The sequence below is a fragment of the Vidua macroura genome, chromosome 4 (assembly GCF_024509145.1).
Source record: "Vidua macroura isolate BioBank_ID:100142 chromosome 4, ASM2450914v1, whole genome shotgun sequence".
NCBI classification, from domain to species: Eukaryota; Metazoa; Chordata; class Aves; order Passeriformes; family Viduidae; genus Vidua; species Vidua macroura.
In genome coordinates, this window is record NC_071574.1 from 70,006,093 (window position 1) to 70,033,131 (window position 27,039).

The 27,039-nt window shown below is 39.6% G+C and overlaps 1 protein-coding gene and 1 long non-coding RNA gene across 17 annotated transcripts in view; one reads left to right on the plus strand and one right to left on the minus strand.

Annotated features, from left to right (window-relative positions):
• The window catches only part of CTNNA2 (catenin alpha 2), a 468,972-nt gene that overhangs the window by 231,819 nt on the left and 210,114 nt on the right, over positions 1-27,039 (minus strand). The gene's annotated exons all lie outside the window — the stretch shown is intronic.
• Positions 8,092-10,145, plus strand: LOC128805878 (uncharacterized). The gene is made up of 3 exons (XR_008436622.1): positions 8,092-8,172; positions 8,982-9,072; positions 9,942-10,145. It is a non-coding gene; the product is annotated as an uncharacterized LOC128805878 (long non-coding RNA).

Genomic DNA, 27,039 nt, shown 5'->3' on the forward strand with positions numbered 1-27,039 from the left:
CAGTGCCTAAAGAAGCTCCAAGACAGCTGGAGAGGGACTTTGGACAAGGAATGGAATGACAAGACAAGGGGGAATGGCTTCAAACTGCCAGAGGGCAGGGAGAGATGGGATATTGGAAGGACTTATTTCCTGTGAGGGTGGGGAGGGATGAGCAGAAGTTGCTCAGAGAAGCTGTGGCTGCCCCTGGATCCCTGGCAGTGTCCATGGCCAGGCTGGATAAAGTTCTGAGCAATCTGGGATGGTGAAAGGTGTCCCTGCCCATGACAGGGTGGAACTGAATGCTTTTCAAGGTCTCTTCCAACCCAAACCATTCTGACCTGGGACTTCTTTTTAACCCTTTAAAGTCTGAATGAATCCAGCTGCATATAGACAGGTACTCGTAGATAGTTCCTCACTATTTAGCCCCAACTCACTTCAGAAAAACAAAATAACAAAGTGTTCAAGTGAACTATCTGGATGTTAAACCTACACACTAATATGTGCATATAGGCTCCCTTATAAATAAACCATACTGTTGCACTCAGTTATAAATACAAATATACATAATTGCCCAAGCTTAGTTATCTCCCCTTTCGAGCTGAAAAGCTGATATAAATAGTTTTCTCCATACAATTCAGCTACTCAAAATAAGAAAGACACTTTAATATTGCAAAAGTAGCTAAAGCCAATATTTGTTCTGCAGCAAGAGCATGTGTTGTTTTTTTCTCTACAATATTTTGAGCTGTTATAGAGGCATTTCTATACTAAACATAATGGATTTCAAATTAATTCAGCATTTATATTCTGATCATATTTTCTATCTTATATCTGAAAGGATGCATTCAGCTGATAATAACAGGCTACAGGAAACAATACTGATTATTTGGAATTAAAATGGCTAAATTGAAGCTATTTTATGCTGGAAGGAGCCTATCAATGCCTTTATTTGCCAGGTACAGCCAAGTCATTGACACAAGGACCAAGGAGGTGACAAGTCAAGGTTAAGTGCAGCAGAATTGGGTGTTTGGTGATGGTCCTGACTTTGTCATCCATTCCTTTGCCTAGAAGAGCACCTGGAAAAGCTCTGGAAGCTTCTTCCTCCTATTTTTTTAATTAAAGCAATCGCAAGAGAGTAACAGGAATAATCCCATCTCCGAGCTGTGGGGTAACTCAGTGTTATACACGGAGACAATCAATAAATTACAGGGGATACAACCAGACACAGCAGAGCTAAATGCTGAAATCACACAGGAAATGCAATAAATGCCACATTTATGCCACATACCAGCATTGCAGGTATCTCTTTTTGTGCATGGAAAGAATGATGTGCAACATTAATTAATCTTGTAGCCTAGAAAGTCACTTGTGCCCTGGGCTGATCCCCCAGCGTGGGCAGCAGGAAAGGAGGGATTCTGCCCCTCTGCCCCACTCAGGTGAGACCCCACCTGCAGAGCTGCTCCAGCCCTGGGGTCCAGAAGCAGAAGGACCTGGAGCTGCTGGAGAGACTCCAAAGGAGGCCACAGAGCTGCCCCAAAGGCTGGAGAGCTGGGGGTGCTCACCTGGAGAAGAGAAGGCTCCAGGGAGACCTTAGAGCTCCTTCCAGGGCCTGAATGGGCTCCAGGAGAGCTGGAGAGGGACTGGGGACAAGGCATGGAGGGACAGGACACTGGGAATGGCTTCCCACTGCCAGAGGGCAGGGAAGGATGGGAGATTGGGAAGGGAACCTTCCCTGTGAGGGTGGGCAGACCTGGCACAGGTGCCCAGAGAAGCTGTGGCTGCCCCTGGATGCCTGGAAGTGTCCAAGGCCAGGATGGATGAGGCTTGAAGCAACTCAGGATAGTGGGAGGTGTCCCTGCCCATGGCAGGTGTGGAACAAAATGAGCTTTAAGGTCCCTTTCAAACCAAACCATTCTGATTCTCTGCATAAGCAGAAATAATGTTTCCTTGCTATTTCACCTGTGGTCTAACAAGGCTGAGTTCAGTACAATACCCACCCCTCAGCCTCCTGGCTGCTTCCCCATGGACACAGCCCAGGACACAGCCATAGATTTTTGGCTGCAAGAGCAGCACTGATGTTCCATCCTTCCTTGGGCCCAGCACCACCTAATCCATAGGTAAATGTTGCTGCTGCTGCCAGCAACACAAATAAAGGAAATTTATGAGCCCGTGTTCTTCATCTCCATCACCAACACTATCAGAAAAGTCTCTAACATTTGTTAGAGGACAAATGTAGCTGCACTACTCACTGTATTTAACAATTTTACCCAAAACTCATAATAATGACAATTGCCAAGGGAAAATGATCCCCACATTGGGATCTTTCTGTGGACTGACACAGCAATCAGTAATTGGCACAATCTCATTTTCAAGGCAGAAGGAGGTTTTGACATCACTTGCCCTGGCAACAATTATCTGTCCATTAGATGGGAACAACAGAAAAGCTGAATCACAGAACTATCAAACCCAGTCCATGCTACTGAAGAGTCACAGCTTTGCACTTCTACAGCTTTTTCATGTGTTTTAATTGCTTGGCAGTCCCCATTATCTGCCTTTGACCAATTATCTGTACTTGATTGCACCACTGCCTATTTTCAAATTTGTAATATACTGCTGGACTTTTTCCAACAGGTAAAAAACCTATTTCTCTGCATAAATCAAAATACTAATAACCAGACATGATACATTATTATGATAAAACAGTTTAAAGATATGCTTTATACATCAACTGCCTTGGAAATTTCCATGGCTTTTTTTGTTCTCCCTACAGAATATATTTTCACAATTCTTTCCCCTAAGTATAAAAGAGGATTTGAAAGCTTCCACTTCAGAAATTGTGTTCTCCCATTGCTTCTGGGTTTTTCTCCACCACAAAAGATTTGTAGTCTTCTCCAGTGATGAAGGTCGTGGATGGTTTTATCATGCAGCCAAGCAAATAACCAGAATTTGGCCAAGCAGCCCAAAGTAATTTTTCAAGTTCTGCAGCTGTCTGCCACAGAGAGGCGATGGAGCCTGGAGATTTCACTTTAATTAATCTCTCTTTTCCCTCATCTCCTCTCCATTCAAAGTGGGTAAAAAATTGGCCTCATCCATGACTGTAGAGATTGTTTTGAAATTTTAGTAATGATTTACTAACAATTAACTATCTCAAATCTGCCCAAATAGGAACCAGATACTCTGTACTCAGCTAAGAAAGAAGAAACAAAAAGCCCCAAAACGCAATAAAAAAACACACAAAGGAACATTTCCCCCCCGCCCCCCCCCCCAAAAAAAAAACAACACAGTAACTTTACCTTTGAAGTTGTTCTTGCTCCACAAGAGAAATCTCTTACCCAATAAAAGATCATACATACACGACTGTAAATATATCTGTGTAGCAGTGAAAGTCGGAAATAATACAGTATTTTGTACTGGAACCTACATCTGGTCTAACAAATCATCTCCCTGGGCTCATTTCAATCACCTGATTATGAACCTTAACACACCTGCTTTACTTTAGGATTAATAATGTTTACGACTTCCCTCTGAGGCTCATCTAAGAACAGCAAATAGCCCACAGTGCCCATGGGCTGGTCTTGCTCCAGGTGCAAGCAATGGTCCTTTACCACAATGACACTTTTCTAGGTCAAAATAAAACAAAGTAATGCGGAATTCAGCCCTGTGCTAACCAAGTGAAACACCTCAAACTGTTCCCAGCTCCTCCCCACCAGCCAGCAAGGGCTGACTTTCAATTATTGCCTACAACTGTAACTGAATCCAGACAAGCATCTTAAAGCAACAAGAAAAAAATCTGTGCAGTTAAACTTTAACAAAATTAATTTTCCAATGAGTTATACAGCCTAAAACTCAAGGGTAGATTCTCAGGGACTTAGTGATTTTTTTTTTTTTTTTTCTTTCTAAACCTGTGAGCTTGTGCCATCCTGCCTGGCAGGAAACCATCACCTTCCTGGAAGCTCCAGCCTAGGGGACAGCATTGATTTCCCAGCCTGGATGTGCAGGGACAGCAGCACCTCTGTCACTCACTCCTGGGACAGAGCTAAAGCTCCTCACTGCAGGAGATGAGTTTTTATTGCTCAGCTTCAAACTAGAGGGGAAAGAACCAAGCACAGAAAACAACACTATATTCAATTAAAAAAAAAAAAAGATGAATAAAGAATATATAAATATATAGATAAACACAAACAGAAATAAAGCTAGATAGATACAGGAAGATGAGGAAACAGATCCAGAGATGAGTGTCAAGGAAATTAAACATTAATAATGCAATGCCTGTCTTACAGACAAAAATATTTTTACTCTGAAAAAAGATTAGAGGAAGGATAAATAGTTCATAGCAGCTGTTTGACATGTCACTAAATATGCATTACTGGAAGATACTTCACTACAGTGAAATGGAAGCAGCTGATAATCATGACAGCAAGAAAATGTAGGGATTTCAACAGCTGGGCCTTTTAAAATTGATATTTCAAATTTGATTTTAGGAGTATAATTTACATGGAAAAAAATAGTTATTCATGAGGGCATTGGTTTCAATATTCTCAAATATAACAGATCCATAAAGAATTATCATTTGGAAAAGAAAAAGCAAAGCCAAGTAGCCCACCTGATTTTCAACAAGGAGCCACAATTGCTAAAAGTAGAAGAAACTGGCTGGAAAAAAACATATGCTTATGCCATGCAGTAGTCAATAATGAAAATTCAGTTTACACATCTGAGAAAAAAAGAATCTGAATCTGGCTGGAGCAAATCACAACCACTGGAATGAGGCCCTGACATCTCCCAGCAGCTCCTTCACCTTCCTTACCTTCACTTCCTTTTTTTTTTTTTTTTTTCTTTTCTTTTTACTTTTATTTTTTAAAAAATGCCTTACTGGAAAAAAAGAAACCAGGAGATGATTCCAGCTGACTTCAGATGTGAGCCAGGCTGTGAATCTGCTGGAGCTGAACTTGTCACTGTCCCCTGGGCTGGTTTTCTGTACCGACCTTTCTCCAGCATCCAGGATTTCAATGGCATCGCTGGGCATCAGACAAAACTGCTGCTCTTCCCTTTGGCACACAAACCCTTCATGCCAAGCCCAAACCCAGACTCCAGGCTGACTTTACTGAAATAAATACCTTTTTCTACCTGGGTATCAAGAGTTTACATTATGTTGTCAGTTTTAGACACTGGTGAGTGGGAGTAAAGGACTAAAGTCCTGTCTCAATTTTCCCCTGAGTTGTTTAAATTATGATGAAGCTGTTTTCTCAAACAAGACACTTTCCTGTGTGTCTTATACAGCATAATACAAACTTATTCAAAAAGAGATTATTCTTGTTTTTCTATATCTGGACACCTAAATGAAGTCCTCCTGCAGTTAACTCTATTTTAAATTATTTTTCTAATGCACCATAGGATTCATCTCATCTATGTGAGAACACTGTTTCAATTTAACCATTCACAATTTGATTTAGTTGAATGCAACCTTGCTTTATTTCCATTTATCTTGTTACAGCTCCAGCTAATGGGGAATTGACTGAAGTTCTGGCTCAGCTGCACAGAAGCAAACAGCTGTAGAGATTTAAGATGCTCTTGCTCTCCAGCTGCTCATTCTGTCCCTCTGCCAGATCTTACTGTCCCTGGAAATTCGGCAGGAGTCTGTCCTATAGCCTCAAGCACTGTCGCTGACATTTGTCCTGATGCAAAGGAATTTTCACACATTTTCTCTCTTGAATCTACTAAAGATACAACAACCTTCAGAGAAGGGGCTCAACAGAGCATGGACAGTGTCACGTTTGAAGGTGATTTTCCCCTGCTCACCTCCTGCTGAACAGCACTGGGTCACGTGGAGGGCGCCTTACCAAAAATGTCCTTTCACTGACACAAGAAAAATACCCTGCACTGCCATTTCCCAAAGGTTTTCAAGTATTTTGCATAATTAATAGATTTATCCGGTCCACTTGAATTCCTTTGTGTCATGGAAATCCAATTAATTTTGAAGCATCTTGTAGATCCCTTCCAGCTCAGGATATTCTGTGATTCTATGACCTGCCAGGTTTGTTTCACAGAATTATAGCACACTTTGGGTTGGAAGGGATCTAAAAAATCATCTTGCCATGGGCAGGGAAACCTTCCACTATCCCAGGCTGCTCCAAGCCCCATCCAACCTGGCCTTGGGCACTTCCAGGGATCCAGGGGCAGCCACAGCTTCTCTGGGCAACCTCTGCCAGGGCCCCACAACCCTCACAGGGAACAATTCCTTCCCCAAATCTCATCTCTTCCTGCCCTCTGGCAGTGGGAAGCCATTCCCTGGGTCCTGTCCCTCCATCCCTTGTCCCCAGTCCCTCTCCAGCTCTCCTGGAGCCCCTTTAGGGCCTGCAAGGGGCTCTGAGCTCTCCCTGGTGAGCTTCTCTTTTCCAGGTGAACATTCCCAGCTCTCCCAGCCTGACTCCAGAGCAGAGGGGCTCCAGCCCTTGGAGCATCTCCATGGCCTCCTCTGGACTCTCTCCAGCAGCTCCACGTCCTCCTGCTGTTGGCCCCAGGGCTGGGGCAGCTCTGCAGGTGGGGTCTCACCTGAGTGGGGCAGTGGGGATCTTTTCAAAGGGACAGCAGTTAAACACTTAACACAGTACCATTAAATAATTTCCCTTTCAAATTCCCAAACAGGATTTGTCTTTGAGCTCTCCTGGGAAGGGAGGGCAGGGTAATGAAGCTCCTCCATCCCTGAGCAGCGCCTTTCAGAACTGACCTTTAAAACACAGCAAAGCTAGAGGGTTTCTACCTCCATCACAGGTCATGTCCAGGTCTAGTTTTTATTTCTACATCCTTCCTTGTTCCCTTGCTCAAGATAGAAATCCAGAACACACTAGCAGAGGGAAAAGTTTTAGAATAGTCTGCTTGTCCTACACAAATATTCATGTTTGTGGAGTATTTTTATAAAATGAATGTGCATCTTTCCCAAGTTGCCACTTTGCTGTCAGATCTCCCAAAAGACTATTCATGGCATAGTACAGGTGATAGCTCATGCATGCCAAGTATGTTCTCCAAAACCATCCTCCCACCAACATTTCAGGGCTCATGATGTCATAGCAACTACCTAAACTTCCACCCAGCCAGATCTGCCTGGGAGCCCATCTGTCACAACTCCATCTAAAATTATATGAGTGGCTCTTTAGAGAAAACAGCACTGAATGTGAGAGGTTGTATCATTTAACAAACTCATTTTTTAATAGATATGGCAACAGTTTGGGCAAAGTCATGGGGTAAGTGGCACAGAACTTCCAAATTGGCTAATCCTCGTTCTCACAAAAGGTAAATTCTGTGAAATGCACCCAGTCATCATGGTTAAGATGCTATTAACCACTCCCTTCCACAGCCTCCTGATACTACAGCACAATTCAGGCTTCATTTGAGTCTATGTCCATGTCTTTATCTTTTTCCCTTAGAACTCAAAGGTTATTTCATACACTACAAAACACCTTCAAGTAATTACAGCCATCTGACTGCACTGGGGCCCTGGCATCCCTTCACATTGGAGTCTTGAAAACATTTACTCTCTGAGGACTATTATTCTTCAGGTTTTGCAAAATTATTTATTGCCTGGAGTTTTTCTTCACTGATTAGCTGACAAAACTATATTGTACAGAAGAAAAAAATACCACTTCTCTTTTCACCTATTTGCTTTAAAATAAAACACCTCAAACTTTAATAAAGGTGTTTGTTACTACAATTCTATTCTTAAAAGTGCAAAAGCTAAACCAGAAATCCTTCAGAAGAATCTCAACATTTCTAATGTTTTGTATTCCAGGCCTGCAGGTTCGCTTATGTTAATAGCAGAAGGTTTTGGAGGTTTTTTTAGTTAAATTTTTTGTTTGTTTGTTTTTTTGTTTTGTTTTGTTTTGTTTTGTTTTAAGAAAGGAGTTTAAGACAACAGCATTTTGTGATACTACTAGGAAGAAATGTTGATCTTATATCTCCCTACTTCAGGAACAAATAGTGTATTCAAAGGACTTTTATCTGGCCTTTCTTTCATTGCAAGGTTTATTAACCGACATAAAATTCATCTCTTCACTACTTTCCTGCTGACATTAGACTGAGAGTCATGGGAGACTTTGTTTTCTTGGTTTTTTTTCACCTTCTAGACAAGAAAGACTTCTGGTAGTAGCCAAAATATCTAATGGAAAGCTCTTCACTTTATTAGCTGTGGCACCTCAGCATAAGGTAAAATATCACATTCTGTGTTTCTGCACTGAATAAAAGCCCAGCACAACATCTGAGCTGGGGTGGAACAAAGCTGGAACATTCACACACTGGAATACACTGGGATACAAAGGTGCAGATCTTTTGCTTGGGTGCATAAATCCTGTTTTTTAAACTGCCTGATTCACACCCAACAAAGAACCCTTTGGTAAGGTCCATCTGCATAATCCCAAATTACACAGACAGGAACTGGGAGGAGAAAAAAGCAAAAAAAATCTTTTTATAATGTAACTGGAACCACTGTTATTCTTGCATTAAATCACAATGACACTCTGATTAAGATGGGTGAAGTATTTAACAACCCAGGTAAAAATGGTAAAATGTTAAGGATATTATGTAGTGCAGGTGCCTGAATTTATCTCTGTTTATATATATGTATATATCTTAATATATGTTGTCTGTATGTATCTATATATGTATGTATATATCTATATATATCTATGTCTGTATATATCTCTAAATATATGCATATATAGATATATATAGAGAGATACAGCTATATATAGATATGTAAAGAAGTGTGAAATCATGCTGAAAACTCAGGTTTCCAAACAATGTCTCACCATACATTCCTCCTGTAATGCCAAAAAAATACAAACCATCCCTTTAGAGATATGTCAGTAATAATTTTGAGTGTAATATCACCAAAAGGTGAAGAAACAATCCCATTTCTTTGACACATCCATGTCTGCAGATTCACCCTGCAAGAACTTTGTTCCACCCTCTTTTGCCCATGTCCCCCTTTCTCCTGGTGCTTTTCACCACTGCAGGAATCAGAGCTGTGGATGGATCACCTGCAATCCCACAGAGGGAGGGAGCTCCCCACACCTTCCTACCATGACAGCCTAAATGAGCTCTCAGGTAAAATGAAAATGGAAACTGTTTATGAACAACACCACAGAGAAAAGCAAGTTCTTTTAAGCTTTATATAAACCAGAGGAGTGAATTGAAAATTTTACATGAAAGGCAATTTCCCAAGAAAACTGAAACAATTCCATGAGTGGCTGGAGGGAGGAAATAGTCTGCTTATGGATTAAAAGACTGACAAATATTTCTGAGGAATCCAAAGATGGACAGCAGTACATAAATGCTCAGTGCTGTTCAAAGGAGTCAGTTATTTCCAAACCAGTAAATATGACAATCGGGTGTTAGGTTAGAGACTTTATTTGCCTGATAACTACTTTGAGTGGTTTCATAAAAACGTCTCCTGCAGCACAAAGGTATTCATATATTGAAGCCCAAACCTCATCCCAGTTCCCTTTATGCCCTGATCTGCCATCACTGAGTTTCTTCCCACTTCAAGTGGATGTAGAAGAGAGGGGGAAAGAAACCACAATGAAGGAGGATGGTCTCTTTAGCATCTCTCCACAACTCATCTTCCCACCTGCACTCCTGAACTTTTTGCTGACACAGTGAAAACTTATTCCATTCCCCAGAGTTAAGGAATCTTTTCTTCCTTTTGTCCAAGGAGGCAGAATCTGATCTGCAAAGCACTTAGTTATGGCATGTAATAATCTGGTTTTCCTGAACACAGAGAGAAAACAGATTATACACCAATACTTTTTTAACCTTGATTATGAAGGGGAAAATATAAATACATTCCAAATGATAAATTCTGATTGAAGGGGAAATAAACATTACAAATTATGTTTTAATGTTCTGGTGCAGCATTTCAGCCATCTGCAAACCACCTCATAGCCTCACACTAATCTGACTTTACCTCGCTGCAGGTTGACATCGATTGACGTCAGACTTTAAAAATGCTTCAATCAAGATCTCTATAATCCTCGTAAGTAAAACGTCTTTGTTCTGTTTTATGATCAAACATTTCTGAAAATAGAGCCACCAGCCCCAGCAAGCACTCAGGATGCTCAGAGGTGAGTTAAGGCACAATAAAAAACTCAGTAATCTCCCAAATCTCCTCAGAGAACACGTTTGTTTATCACTGTGCCTGCAGACTCTTACACTGCAAATGTGCTGGCAACCATTTCTAGCAGACATGAATATCACTTGAAAAGTTTAAAGATGCACAGAAAATGCAATCAACAGCCTCAATAAGAAATCTCAGGAAAAAAGTAAAATGATTTGGTAAACATGAATGATTGATAAGTTCTTCAGTGGAAAAAAAAAGGTGGAAATCAAGAAGCAATGACCTTTTGTACCCATCCTTCAAGCAGCAGGTTTTAGAAACTTTTGTATTGCCTATAAAATTAGCTAGAAGATAAATCTCACTATGGTGATTTGCTCTTTATAAGTCCAAAGCCACTGTTCTGAATTCTCACTGTATAATTACTTCAATACAGATAAAGCATGAGTCATCTGTTCTACTCTAACCTTTGCATTTAAATTTGAATTTTATTCCTGCTTATCTTTTTTCCTAAATTGATATTACTGTCTACTATGTTTATTAAAAACAACTTAAAGCCACAGTGGATGTCAAACTGCACTGAGGCACCATTCGTTGTGTTATTTTAATTAACATGTCTCAGGGAGATTACAATTCTAATAATTTCTATTAAACTATGTCAAGGTTTTCTTATTCTTAGATGCCGATTTTGTTTCCTGTTTCAAGTTATGTCTTAATAACCCAGGAGGTTTTTAGTAAATGCTCTGCACACCCAGGTAGGAAACTCAGAGGCACTGTCCTGTTTCTCTGATAACAGCAGAACCCTGGCAGTGTCCTTAGCAAGTTCCCAAATCTGCCCCCTCTGGATCTCTTCCTCCTTTCCCATCCTCAGTGAGACAAAATTTCGAAAACCTGGGAAACACATTCCCAGAATGAGATCAGTCAGAATCCTCTTCTCTCATTAATAAGCAGGTCCTGGGGCAGGACTGTAATTGAAGGGAAATTAAAAAGCAAGCCCATCACATCCAGATGAGAAGAGTTTAAGGTTAAATCCTTGGGATCTCCACACATTTGCCCATGACTTACCACAGTCCCTATAAGGCTGGATCTCAGGGGATTTACATGGCTGCAGGGTGACCTTCTATGCACACAGAGAAGGTTTGGTTCATACCTTGTTTGGGTGAATTCCTTACAGTTTGGCCCCAGGTATCCAACAGTGGCCCTAAGCCACTGAGGCAGAAGAAAAGACTTCCCTCTTTAGGCTTAAGGGGGTTGTAGTTAATTTAAAAGTTTTTTACCCTCTTCCTCCCTTTTTGGTGACCCAACCATGAGATCTGTTCTCCTCAGCCATTATGGAACTGCATTTGCTAACCTGAATAAACAACAGGACAGCACTTATCCAGCATTTTGAATGGGATTCCCTTCCTCTTCCTTTCTAAGGACTCTTTTCCATGATGGACAGGAGCTGGCTGGAAGGCTCGGTGCCCATCAGAGCTGTCGGGGGCCCTGCAGGGAGCTGACTCTGGAGAAGGTTTTGCAGATCTCTTGCAGATGGAGCAGGCAGAGACATGTCAGTCTCAAAGACTCCCACACACCACACTGAGACACTACAGGAATACCTGTGGGTTTTTTTTTTAATGTTTCTTTTGTTAATTAAAAGATGAGTGGTCCACTTATTGCCATCAAGATACTTTCACAGTCTGAAATACTATGAGAGTCTTTCAGCTCTTAGTTTCTGGACAGCAGGATGCACTGACATATACAACTTCAGTACTGCCAATTAAATTCAACACTGCTGTCTACCTTTCCTTTGGAAATCCAAACAAAATTAATTGACTCTGATTGCCTTCTTTCTCTACCTAATATATATACAAAAAATATATTTAAGATAAAGGTTTGGTACTACAGTCAGTCTTAAGATGTATCATGTAATTAATCTGCCACTAGGGAAAAGCAGACCTTTCTATGCAGATTTTAATTTGAGTCCTGATTGTAAGTAAATATCAGGATCTTTGAACAGAAGAGATTGAAAAAAAAAAATAAATCATTAAGTCTTTACAAAAAGCTCAAGTGCTTTGCTCTGCTTTTGTTCCACAATGCAAGACTACAAGAAAAAATCAATTATTGTGCTTCAATCTATATAATTCAAATATGTTTAACAAATTATTTTAATTCTACTCATCTCTTCATTCTCACTTAAAAGCATTGTGTATTTCTGACATCTTAATCACTTCTCACAATTCTTTGCTCATCCTACAACCTTTTTCTACTGTTTGTTGAATTTTCTTATATATTTTGATCTAAATTACCTGAGTCCTACCATAATTTTCAGGATATTAGATAACCTTCCATAATTATTTGGCAATGGCATAACTTTTTGCATAGCTCTCTATACCACAGTGGGTGTAACCTGCAGAAATCAGCAGCAGAGAACTCCCTGAGCTTCACCTGAGGAGGGTGTCATGTCGTTTTGCAGTTTCTAACACACCTGTGGATTTTTTTCCACTCATTTTCTCTAAACTGTTTTTTGCTTTTCTTGATATTTGAATGAGGTTTGTCCCTTTCTCCTTTCTGGTAAAAAAAAAAAAAAAAAGTGGTTTGGATTTCAGAATCCCTCAGTGCATGTTCAGAATGCCTATTTTGAATATAGAGCCCACCTAGGAAGGGGGAGTTGCAGGAGCTCTTTAGCCTAAAAACTTACAAGTAGAAACAAAAAATCAGCTCAAATCCACCAGGTTTTTTTTTCAGCTGATGGTTCTTTAACGTTCACATTTGTTGCTCAGTCCCAGAGCAAGATATTTTCAAGCCCCACTCAAGCCTGGGAGGCTCTCCCAAGTACAAGGCTCTGTTTCACTCCCCTCTACTTAAACACCTCCACACCAATGGCAAAAAAAAAGTGAAAGAAGATGTTTCTGTGTGGTTACACTGGAACAGCCTGTTCTCAATCTGTGCTAAAGAGCTGAAGTGACCAAACTGGGGTGGAGGAAGGGCTCCCCCTCCCTCTGACCCTGCCATGGCCCTAAAGAGACCACAACCCAGTTCTTGGACATCCTGAAGCCAGTTGGTGCTGGGAAGGCTGGAGGGAGTGCTTGGAATGATGCCACTGCAGGAAGATTTTGGGTCAGCTGAAAGGCACATCCTTCCCATCCTTGTTTACCTCAAGCCCCACTGGCCTGAATTAGCCAAGCAGAAAGGACAACAAGCACAAAATCAGACAAAATGCTTTCACTGTCTGAAACTCACCACACAGCCTGGCCTGGCTTTTGTCTCCCTGACACAGGAGGGCACTCGAGCAAGAGGAAAAGGAAGTGGATAAATGTGCTCTGAGATCTGCCCTCCTGGGAACTGCATTGTTCAAATACCATTTAAAGTTCCTAACATCCCTTTCAGACCCTTGTGGGGGAGTATTTCTCAGGTGAAGAGCTCTCCTTTCCCTCAATAAGAGTCTGGATTTAGAAGCACACCCTCGCTCCTACCTCACCATCGGAACTCCTGAGCACAACTTGGCCAAAAGCCGATGGAGTGAAGGAGTATTTAAAGCACTTCATGGAATTGTGACAGCTTTCCCAGAATAACCTCTTCACTAACTGGGGAGAGACAGAATTAGTTTTTCTAAGAAATGAACTGTCCCAATTTTAGCCCAGATTTTGCTAAAACACAGTGTAAAGAAAGAGTTCACCTTTGACCAATAACTAAATCTTGCATTTCAGAAAAGGCTACAGTAGAAAGAAGAAGAGGGGAAAAAAAAGGAAAAACATAAAATCTCCCAAACTAACAAATAAACAAAAAGCAGCTTTCAATTCCAAGCATTTAAGACAAAACCCAAAAGAGACATAAGGCAAATCCTGAAAAGATTTCTGTTTAAAATCCATTTCCAGGAGAGCTGAATGGGGACAAACTAGAGGGAAAAGCTGAGGATGAAGAATTCACCCAGGCAAATTCTTTTCTGTCCTTATCCCTCAGTTTAGCCTTCAGTGAATTTGCCCACATAGTCTTTCCCAAATCTTAGGAAGTGGTGGAACAGTGGGATTCATAAATCAGAAAAATATTTTGATTTTTTTTGTGTATGCCACTACTGATCCTGAAGCAGTTTCCAGATTGATGGCACTGACCTGCACCCAAAAGGTACATATGGATTTTGGCACCATTTCAGTATCAAATTCTTGCAGAGTTAGAACACTTTGCTAACAGTGGCAGAGTTTGGCAGAGCCCTGTAATTAATGTCTTGTTGCTTTTCCCTTTTGTCAAAGTAGTCAAAATAATGTCATATAAAATGATTTATTTTTGTTTGTTTGGCAGGTCTCCAGCATTTCAATAGCAGGGAGGCTGTGGTATTCACTGTTGATTTGTCCCAGCACATTATATTTGTACAATTTCAACCCTGTAGAACACAGCCAGGCAAGGGAATAACACAAAAGTTTTTTTAATATTCTGCCTTTGCAACAAACAAACAACCCAGAAGAGTGTATTTCAATTTTTGCCTGGGGATTAACATAAAATGTTCTGAAAATTAAGGATATAATTATGTGAAGTCAATTACAATTTTCAATTACTTATTTCCTAAGGCTTTATGCTCAGCAATGTTGGACATTCTGGGCTTGTAGCTCCTCTCAGTCCTGTTTATCATCTACAAACAAACACCACAGCCAAATGACTCAGAATAAAAGGGTTTTAAATCCTTTGGAGGTAAACAAAAGTGAACAGAGTTGTGTCTCAGCTTCACAAAGTATTTGGGGTGGTCTCAGGGCTCCTGACCCCTCAAAGCTTTTCTTATGCTGGTGATAGCAACAGAGAGCTGAGGAAACAGATGGGGTTTTTTAGGGCTTAATTGCAATACAAAATAATATTACTGATTAATAAAACCAATATGTGTGAGTGTGTATGAGCCTTTGTCAAATCTTATTCACAGTTAATAAGTAATAAAGAAGTGAGAGTCAATTAACTGCACCGAATGCAATCACAAGCCCATGAATTCTTTTTACTGTATTGAGTTACAGCTTTGCATACTAATGGATCATATTAATTTCTCTTTTTTCCCCTAGAAGTTTCCTCTGCAACATGGTAATTACATAAATTGCAGCTCTTTTTTTTTTTTTTAGTGGCTATTGGAAAAAAGTACACATGAATTTTAAAAGAATCATTGTTTCCTTGTTTTTAGGAGAATCTCACATCTGCACACCCCTGCATCACACCTTCAGAGGAATCACTTTTGGGAGTTATCTGCCATTGCCATGACTGGAAAAGTCAATTCCAATATTTTGCAGAATTAGGAGAGACAAGAGAGACAAACTATGCCAAGGGAAAGGTGACAGGGGATAGGGAAGAGACCCTCAGATAAAGCATTGAATCTGTTCAGGACATTTTAAGATATCTGAAAACTTCTTGGAGCAAGGACAAAGGGTAACTGCAACCCCATTGGAGATATAGGGAACATCCTGTGAGAGACGATTCTTTGTTTATTTTTCAAAATAATTTAGAAAAAAGATGGGTAGTTACACATTAAGCACAGCATGAGTAATGTCAGTCTGGAAAAGACCTCGGCAGGCTGGCAGAACAACTTTTGGGGAACTATTGTATTCTGCAATTAAATGAGTATAAGGGACAGGGTCGTTTTTAAGGTGCCCTGTAGGTAATTCTATAGTTCTTTAAAAAGATGATGAAAGGGTAAATCTGAACTGAAGGAAGCCTTAAACTATTTCATCTGGATTTTTAAGTTCTGTGACAGCAAATCAGCTTTTGTTTCTAGATTACATAAAACAAAGTTTCCTATCTATTTGCTACATGACTAAAAACAGCAAAGAAGTATTTAAATTATGCATGGCTACAAGAATTGTCATGTTTCTCAAGCAAATTACTGAACACCCTTATAAAATCCCTTGACTATCTCTATGTACTAATGACCAAACTCATTGTTACTGTTATTCCTGCTATTTACCCATTACAGTTCAGTTTTGAAATCTAAAATGTGCTTGATAAAATGAGATTTCCATCAGTTACCTACTGCCAGCTAGAAAAGCAGAAAAATAGAGAAAATGGCCATTTCTATTTCATATTGCTTAATATCCATCACTTTAATGGAAATGAGATAAAGTAGATAATGGCAGTAAGAATTGTATTAGGAGCACAGACATATATTACATATTTCTCAGAGGTACCATTGTTGTAGCATTTACCTTGTTAATATTAAAATGTCTCAAGCAGCACAATCCAATGTAACCAATATTATAAATATTACCTTTAATATAAAAGAGTTGAATGAGCTTTTAACCTTGAATTTGATAGTGTTGAAAATAACTTTAATACTTACATGACCTAGCTCCTTGTGAATAGCTAAGTACTTTCCCCCTCAAATAAATCTTTCTCCAAAGCAAAACTTCCTTGCACTATTCTTAGCTGCAATTTCCACTGCACATTAAGTGATCATAGACCTTTTCTGTACTTCTTTTAAGTATAACTCAGAGGCAGAAATGTCAAATTAGATGAGGTTTTTGAAGCTAATGTTAAATACAAATAATGACTTTAAGTAATGTTCCATTTTGCATATGTTTCATTTAAGAAGAGTGTACAGGAAGGTTATACCCATGTTCATATATCCTGAGTCCAAGTTGAGCTGTGGTTTAAAATGGTTTTTGAAACTGAATATTAAAAAAAAAAAAAAAAAAAAAAGGCAAGCAACAGGGTCAGGAATGAGGCAAAAATGGGAATGAGGGAATGAGAATGGGAATGAGCACAAAATAATAATGTCAGGGTTAGGAAAAAGGAGATTGTTGGCTTCAGTCTGCAGAATGCTGCAGAATGTCCAAGGAAAGACAAAACTAAGAAGATAGTACAATCACACATCCACACTGGCAGTCAGGAAATTTGATTATGCAGAAAAAATTGGACAGAATCTAAAGCACAAATCTGAACGCCTCTCACTGTGAAGAGCTGGATAACCACGAGGTTTAAATGTATGACACAGGTTAGAAATGAAGAGTGTGAAGCTCAGCTGCTTAATCTAGGGACCACTGGTAAGAATTTGTTTTAAGTCAGGCAATCATCAGGTGCAAATGGTACTGGAGGGAAGATCCATTACTCTAAATAAGTTTAATCTACCTGTGAATAAGGCAGGTGCAATACCAGGAGTGTCGGGCAAGCACAGAGAGGAAATAATTGATAGGATTGAGTAAGGTGGAGAGTTTTCATCTGGAACACCTCTTGTCATTTATGTTTCAAAAAGAGGAATCTGAATGAACAAAGCAGGAGAAAAAAAAGGAGTTAGGAGGGCTTCAGAAAAGAAGCTAAAATAGCTGGGATTATGCAGTTGTAACAAAAGGAAGGCTGGGAGGGGCCATTGTAAAACTGCTCTGCTGAAAGATATGAAATAGAATGGTGCAGACTAAGATTTAAGATGAAGGACGTGGTTGGCAGAAAATTAATCCTGTGTGAATTTACAAGGAATAAACACAATCTCAAAAATAAAAAAAATGTATTTAGTAACAAGACTGGGGTTCTGAAACAGCCCATCATGAAGTGTGAGGACAAAAATAACCCTTAATTTTAATGACAATCTTCATGGATTTGGAAGCAGGATTAAAAGACAAGGCTCCAATATTGGGGGTCTGGTGGTGAGAAATGTAAGAGACTTCTTTTTGGCTTTATTTATTCTCTCATAAATAGATATTTGAGGACAGATCAATTGATTCCCAGTGTGAGGCTTTCACTCCCTAAGCTGAGGCACAAACTCCCCTCTCTGTGGTGCACAAGGAACAACAGAGAAGTCCACTATTAAAAACACAAGTACTGTTTTATTTTTCATAAAATGGTGGAGTGATACCACAACCAGGAAAATACTCAACTTCAGACCTCCCAAGATGACATTAAAAAGTTAAGCAGCACTTAGTCTTCTTTAAGGTGTCATTTCTGCTCAGCGTAACTCTAAGACGCTTAATGCAGATGGATGAGCTGAGCAGACTCTGCAAAGACAAGGTTTCCTTCTTTACATCCAATCGAAAAGCTTTAAAAATCTCTCTGTCAGGAACGATTTGACTGCATATCAATTGCATCCCCCCACTCCTACAAAACTTAAAATGAGAGGAGCAGGGGGAAGAAAAACCACATTTGGGTAACTGACAGCAAAATGAAATGCTGTCAATCTGATGGGCTGCAAAGCTGGGGCTGTACATTAACCTCACTTTGCTCATTAAAGCTCTCATCCAATTAAAACAGCAGCTGGGCTCTGTCTGAGTGCTGCCACACTTTGGTGCTGCCAGCAAGTTCATTTGTGGTGTCTCTCTGTTGGCCTCATGAAGAACAAGCTATGGGACAGACAAGGTTTCATGGTTTGCAATACAGATCAACTCACAAAATAAAAATTACCTCTCTTTCATACAGAGGATGTGCCTGTATATAAGACACAAGTCAAACATTTTCCTGGTATTTTCCTGATTTATGTACAGGCTGAGGTTTCATAAATCCCTAAAGCATAGGATTTCTATGCATAAAACCACTCTGCTCTAAAAAAGAAAAGTCTCTAATAGGACTCACTTCTTTCTTACATTAAAGAAGAAGACATACAAAGTTCATAATTTATCCTGGCGTCCTTGAAAGAAGAAAAAAAAATCAGTTTTATCCACAAATAACATATTTATCAACATACTAAAATGAGAATAATTGAATCAGCTTGTATACATATCCATAGGAACAATCAAACTGATCCTCAGGGTGAAAGCCACCATTTCCCAAATGCTTCTATTCTATGTGTCACTAAAATTAGAATTCTTCTCACATCCTCTCCATTTAGCTCATAGTTTTCATAATGGTTCTAATAAATAGCAATAATACTGGATATTTTCAAAGAACAAACTGGTGGCTTTATTCTCATTTCACAATACAGCCTAAGCAAAAGAAAAAATAAAATAAAATAAAATAAATGCCAGGCATGCAGGGAAGACTGGGAGCAGCTCCATTAAAGTCAATAGTTATACATAAAAATACATAAAACGAGGAAAGAAGAAGAACAAATGTCTTTAGATAATGTATGAGAATCACAGTATGAACCCTCAGCAGAGATTCATCTACAAAGAGAAGTTAGTCAGGAGAACTGATTTTTAACTTGCCATTTCAACCTGAAGGGAGAAAGAATAAAAATTTCAGAGCAGCAGCACTATCTGAAGAACTTTTGTGCTTAAACAGTAAGTCCTAAACAATTTTAAAGCTCAAAGTATGGAAATTAGCATCATAATCCATGGCTTCTACTGTTTTAATCTGTGGTTGGACCTTGTTATTTAGCAGGACCATCAATTTGGCATCTTCTGAAAGGAGGGGAAAAAAAAAAGAGGTTTCTATTGTCAAGACTTTGTAAGAAGTTTTATTTTAAAGAGAGTATGGAAATTTCATGGTTTAACCTCAGCCTGCAACAAAGTACCTTGGGACTGCTCACTCACTGCCCTGCCCCACAGGGATGGGGAGGAAAAACCCAAAAATGGAAAACCCAAGGCTTGGGATGAGAACAGATGAAGAATTGAAATAAAATGAAATTATTGTTGTTATTATTATTGATACTACTACTAATAATTGACGATGATGATGATGATGAAAAGAGAGAGGCACAAACCCCAAGACACACAAGTGATGCACAATGCAGTGGCTCAGCACCACTCCCCAGCCCCTCCCAGCACACTCCCCCAATTTATAAACCAGGATGATGCTCTATGATATGGAATATCCCCCTGGCCAGCTCAGGTCAGCTGTCCAGGCCATGATGCCCCTGGTTTCTTTCACTTCTCCAAAGTCTTGGAGCAATGCAATTTTTAATCTTTTTTATTTTTCTGGAGAAAAGCCAGTTTAGCAAAGGAACTGTTTGCTGCATTGTCTCTCCTCAGCTCCCAAGTAACTCCCCTGCACAGAAGCCCTGGATGCTTCTCTCTCCTCAATCCCCCTCTCCAGCCCTCCCAGTTCCCACTGAGCTGACCAGTACCAGGGACATTTTCCACTGGTAAACCCCTGCTAAACCAAATTACCCTTGCAATGTTCCAGAGAGTGCAACCCAAGGAACAGGCACACAATTCCCAGGTCTTCCCTTTGCCTTTGACTGATGCTGTGCAGGTCACACCACCTTTCTGTCCTCCTGAGATATGAGTATTCAATCTTTTATAAAGCAATTTGAAGTCTAAAACAAATTGGTTTTATTTTGGTTTTTTGTGGGTTTTTTTGATGTTGTTTTTGTTTAGTTTTGTTTGTTTGTTTGTTTTTGTTTAGTTTTGTTTGTTTGGGGTTTTTTGGTTTTGTTTTTGTTTTTTTTACTTTTCATTACTGACCCCTCAGATTTTCTAATTTATTTTGGGTCCACTCTTCATTCCAAGTCTGTTGGTAGAGGAGGAGGAAGTGAAACACGTTTGGCAGCATACGGACTTCCAGTATTGAGCCTTTAAGGTGTATATTCATTTCCAAGATCCAGGAAACTCAAGGAGTGGTTACATGGTGAATCCAATCAGTTTAATAAATATATTCCAGATTTATGGTGCCACAGATGCTCATTAAAGAGTTGTTTGGTTTTAAGTAAGATTTATTTAAATAATACATCCACTGAATCAATAAAATGCCACCTCTTGCTGCCTTTTTTACTCAGCTCTCACCTAGCAGTTCAAAATATTCAATAGATTTATAGTGAACTTCATTGTCCCCAGCTTCTGCTGGGTTTTACATCCTTTCATACCTAATCCTCACCATCTGCACATTCAAGATTAGACATGATCCCTCGTGGACCTTGCTGTGTGCGAGCATCCAGCTCAGTGGCTCAGACAAATTTCTCTCATCACTCAAACCACATCCTGTGCACCCACAATTACTTCACAGCATTACAGAGAGGCTCACTGGAGCCACAGAAATACATTCATATTACTTGGCAACTATTCAGCACCTGGGAGGATTATACTTTTAAATTTCTCATAGACTGTTAGCACATAGATGCTACAGGTTTTCAGGGATTTTAAAAATGAGTACCAATGGGTAGTGTTTATTTATCACATTATTAACACAGGGCCTGCCTTATTACACTGGTTTGAGAATTTAAAATAGTCTGATTGGTCAAAACAATCTGTGTACAAACTACCTTACAAAGGTCAGTTCTAAAACACTCATTAGGGTTCTGGCATTTCAGATTTATTTTTTTTTTTTTTGTAATCATTCAAAATCTTAGTCCTGGAGCTATTTGAGCAGAAAAACACACAATGCAGTTGGACAACTCTAAATACTTCAGCCAATATCTGCTGTATAATTCACCTTTCACGTCATTCAAAGACACTTCCACAGCTTTCATCAACATTGCAGAGTTAACAGCTCCATTCCTGGCTACAAGGCCTTTGAAGTCACTGTTATCTCTGGCTGCAAAATCAAACATTAAGCTGACATATCAGCTATTAACTGCATTAAATGCTGCTGCCCTATTTGTTGTTTTGGAGGTTTTTAAGTTTTTTTTCTAAGGAAGAGATCCTAACATCCTCTTTCATGGCAGAATTGAAGCCTGAAGAATGAAGGCCAGCATCACCACCCACGTGATCTATGACAGCCCAGATATGGAGCCACTTTGGTATGTGGCAATTCAATAAACAGAAACCTGGGGTTACCAAATCAGTGCATGCTTGAGTTCTATTGAACATGTGTAATTCAGTTGAAGAGGACAGGAAATGATGGTGACACTGCTCCAAACCAGGGAGTGACATAAATTCAGATGACCAGCACAGAGCCACTGTAACTGATTGTGACAGCAGCAGCTCATCCCATAAATTCATGGCATGCTTCACATCCCAGATGCTTTGGAATGGGAAAAGGGTTTTGCACAATCCCAAATTCATTCCATGCAAGTGGATCTGAGGGATGAAAAAAATCCTGACTCCTCTGTTTAGATATTCCTTTAATTCTTCTGTCTTTGCTATAATTTATTTCTGCTTCACCAGAGTCCAAGGTGTGCCTTGGATGGGGAGTTAAAATGCAGCCTATGTCTTAAGAACAAACTACTATTTAAATTAGAAATTAAATAATGCTTGAAAAAAAAAGCCTATGGGAGTTGTCCGAGTCACAAGGCAAAATGAGCAATATTTTAATTTAATTTAACAGCTCTCTTCCTCTCGAAAAATTCTGGCTCTTGAAGAAGTTTCAATCTATGGAACACAAATACCAATTTTGTCCTAATATATTTTCCTTGTTACTTTCATAATAATGAATAGTTTTGAATAAGAGAAAAAAAAGTTGTAATTTGTGTCCTGGAAAAACACTTCTATTTTTGGAAAAGCAATGAGTATGATTATCTTCCACTGAAACACAAGAATAATAGGTATTAATGATGGCACTTCTGCTAATTTCATAACCCATCCTCCCAGCTGAATGAAGCAGGGTTTATTCAGTGAGCCTCACTGAATTCAAACATTTGAACACAAGGTGTTCAGCATACAGCACAGCCTAAAACTACAAATACTGTATTTTAGCTCAGTGCTGGATAATGGATTAGCTGTACTTGCAGTCCTCAGTAACAAATACTCTTTAAAACAAAATTAGCCTTTAGAAAGAGTATTTCAAAACAATCAGTGAACCCCAACAGCTTGGGGAAATACAATGCAAAGTCTGCAATAATAAATCCTGCAACTGCATTTTATTGCCTTCAGTGATTTTTCCATGGATCTCCTATCCCCTAATTTTAGAAAACAATTGTCTCACTCATCAGTTTTTTGAATATAAAAGAGTCGCTCCTAGGAGCATGAAATATGGATGTCACACCCTCATGTATAGAAAGAGTTATTCTCTCTCAGGAGTAACCATAAGAAAGAAACGAGCATTGGCACAAAATTCCTGGTTCATAGACCTGAAATTAAACAGGAATTGTTGTAACAGATGCGAGTCTTACTGTTCTTTGACTCACACAAAATGGGTCAGCTCATGATCTTTTCCAAAGCCAGGGTGCATCTGTTCAGTGCCTGCTACTGCAACACTCACGTGCAGGCACCTGGAGCTGCAGAGCCCCTCTCACACCCCAGCTGGGCAAAACCTTCTGCCAGCCTCAGTGCTGGATTCCTGCCAGCCAAGCTGGAAACTGGTTCTTGAAATGGATCTGCACTGGGAAGTCAGGGCCACTGTTTTCACACACACATCCATCTGCTGAATGCCAAGGAACTGTTCTTGAAATAACAAAAAATACCTGGGCACAGCTATTCCTTCAGGAGCTTCCCAAAGGCATTTGGAGATGGGGAAGGGGAATCGACCTGGCTAAAGGAGGTGAAAATCTGCAGCTGATGTGAAGTGAATGAGACAGGCTTTCTGCTGGGATGACAGCAGATGATGGTGTAATTAAATATTTACCATAATGAGAGGTCACAAGGGAGCGTCCATAAGCAAAACTCATATTTGCTCCTGCCTGCTTGGCCCTGAAGCCCTCACAGAGCTCTGTTAACAACGTGTGTGTGTGAGTTAAATGTAATTATACACACACACACACTTCACCCACACGCCAGTTTTCATATGGTGACATTAACATCCCTTACAAATTAATTAAACCTAACAAGACACCCATAATTAAGACTTCTGAGGTTTATTATTTCTCTTTTACTATTGGGAAACAGACCCAGGGAGATTAAGTGCCTTATCTAAGTAAATGAATCTCTAAATTACAGTGGGAACACAGTCCAGGGGCCCTGATTCCAAACAAATTTACTACTTAAGCACTGAAGGCTTTGTGCATGGGAATTAAACAAATTATCTGAGTTTAGTTGCCAGTGTATCCTTTTCTGGATGAAAAAATATTTCTGGAACTAAATATTAGCCAAGTTGAGAATCCTTCCCTTAAAAAATTAAATCAACCAACACCTGTTCGAACTTTTAATTGTGAATGCTTGCTTTCATATTTATTTCAGCAACACATTGTCCATTTATGTTCATCTCTGTGAGATGCAGGAACAGAGCCTTTACTAAGCCACTGCTCTAATTATTGAAATGTTTTTACAGATTGAGAAACACGTTAGATAAATTACATTTTCTATCACCAGGCTGTCTAATCAATTAAGAGAGGAGCACATATGAGTATCGAGGCATCACCTGGTTATTTTTTAACCTTCAGCTATACAGGACTTGGTAAAAAGCAATGAGATTTTATGGGAATGCTTCCTCTTCTGGATCACAAATAAACACTAACAAAAGGTCTGAAACATGACCTTGAGGTGGCCTTCATTTCAAGGCCATTTCTAACAACTAGAGAATAAACTATGGGAAAAAATGCTTACAAAAACGTTGTAAGTAATGAAAGTTGCAGGAGTACAGAGGACCTGAAAGACTATCAGTCCAATGCAAAGTGGCAGTTCCTATATTCCTAATGTAAAGAAGCCATATAAACCTACAGTCAAATCCATTAGGAAAACTAATGACCTACTGACCTCAAATCACATTTTTACTCTCTGTTTAATTTAAATTTAAAGTTAAATTTAAAATCACTGAAAAACTGCAATTTAAGATCATCTGCATCCAGCCCCTTATAAAACTTCTGTATGGGTGAGCTCTAAGGAGCCCTTGTGATGCAGACTGGCACAGGAAATGTCACCTCACCTTTGCACACCATTCCAACTTGAAAGAGAACCAGACTCTTGTCTTTTTAGGCTTGAAATCCCTCATTATTGATCCATGGAACATTAACATGTTTCATGGCTTGTTTGTCCCCTAAAAATAGTAACTAGATTGTATTCAAGTGCTGCTTTTTAAGGAAAAAACAAAACACAACGAAGTGAGACAAGCCTCAGTGTGCAGGTAGGTCAAGGCTGCCCAAACCCACTTTGGAAAAGCCAAAATAAGTGATTCCCCAAAAGCTCCACACACCATTTGCCTCATCTCTCAGCCAGTCCTGGGGACCTGGGAATCCTAAAATGCAATTTGACTGAGCTCTTGTATTCCTCTCTCCCTCACATCTCCAATTTTCCCTGTGCATAAACCTGTCCTGCCCCTTCTGGCAGGCACGTCATGGCCCAGTGTCTTCAGTACTTCTTGCAGAGAATTTCAACATGATAAAACATACAATCAATGCCTGTATCAATCATTCCAGAAAAAAAAAAAAAAAATTAGACACTAAGCAGTGATACCAGCAAACCTATGTTTTGGTTTTGTTTTTGTTTTTGTTTTTTTTTTTCTTTTCATTTGGTGTAACTGGCCTGTTTTTTCCCTGCTGCTAAAGGAGTAGAAGTAGGCACTCCACAACCATTCTGCTGCTTTCTTCTTGCCCATTTTTATCTCGTTGTGACTTTTTGTTCTGCTGGAACTGCTCTTAAACCAGCCTGGTTGGAGATGCAAACACAGAGAAACTCCAGAACAACCTCCACCAGCAGTACCAGGAAACACAATCATTTAGACATGTTCCAACCACATCAACACCTTGTCAAACACAGCAGAAGATCAGCTGGGAATCAGCTTTCAAGATACCTGAACCAAAAAAAGATGAAAGCTGGTCGAGCACTGGTTAGTTATTACAAAGAATTGAAAATATCAGTCACACAGGAATCTCTGGACAGGTGATACCTTTTCCCACTCCTAAAAATGACAGATAAAAAGGAAACATCCACAAAGCAGCATTGTATTTACTCATCTCTCCAACCTAGCATTGAAAAGGAATGTCTGGAATTGCTCTGGTCTCTCTCCTGATCTATACAGGCCTTGGAAAGGCTCCACAACCATCTGCAGACATCAGGAGTTATCAACCACTCCAGCTCCCTGCTCCCCTCCTGCTCTGCTTCTGGGCAAAGAGAGACAAGTGGCAAACAAAAAATGAGAATTAACAAACTCTAAATCCTGAACTGCTGAAATAATGAAGGGCAAATTGAACTTGGTGTGATAGTCAAGGGTAAATTAACAAACACTGTTACATGACATACAGAATGCAAAAATTTGCTACCTGGGGTACTGCTGGTTTAAGGCTGTTTCCATCTGTGCAGTTCTCAGCGCTGCTTTCTGGTTCATAGGGAGATCATTTTACACTTAGCCCTCAAAATACTTTTCATGGATTTTTACAGTCTCTTTATGGAAAAGCAGGACTAAGCAGTTTCTTTCTTCTCTGTCTGATAACAAGCCCAGTTCTGAGCAATATTCCATGTATTTAATTTTTCCCCTATACTTGAAACAAAAAGCTGCCAGAGCTGAAGATTTACAAACAATGTGTGACATTCTTCTCACCTACATCTCACCTCCTCCTTTAAGTCTCCTGCCTCATTTCTCCTTTTCAATCTTTGTTTAATTGCACCATCTATATTTCTTTTCTATATCTAGCCTCCTTTACTTCTCCCTTTTACTTTCTCTAGCAAACTACTTTCACATTCTCCATCAGCTTTCTCTTCTCACCCAGCAGGCACGTGCTTGGATTCTGCGGAGGTAGGGGCCAAACCTCTTGGTCAATTTTATCAAGAACATGGAGAGAAAAAAAAAAAAAAAATAAGTGAGAGAAAAAAATAACCACACTTTACCAAAAAGTAGAATACAATGTTTTTAAGTTGAATAATGACGCTTACACCAAGATCAAAAGCACAGTGAGCCACAGAACTGCAGATCCTCCTGTGTAAGAATTAATGCTGAAAACTAAATCCTTGAACTCCTGAACTAATTAACAAACAAAAGACCCAACAAGGTACATTTTTCATAGTGGACCAAAAGAATGTAGGAAAATACAATGGGGAAGAGGATTTAAGCACTGTCAGCTTTTCAAAACAACCCTTCACTCCATGAGCCAAAGCTTTGACACTCCCTGTCTGAAAATTCAACTTACATTGACATTTTCTTCTTTCTCTCCAGTTCAGTTTAGCTGTGAATCACCTGTTCTGCTGCTCCTGGGTGCAAGCTGCTGTTAACAATCTGACATCCCTGCCACTGTGCACTAAACACATTCCAGTGCTTGCTCCTGCTGATTGCAAATGGGACACAGGGATCTCTCAGATAAAACTGTTTATTATGGGATAACAATGCATGGTTACATTTATGCCTTG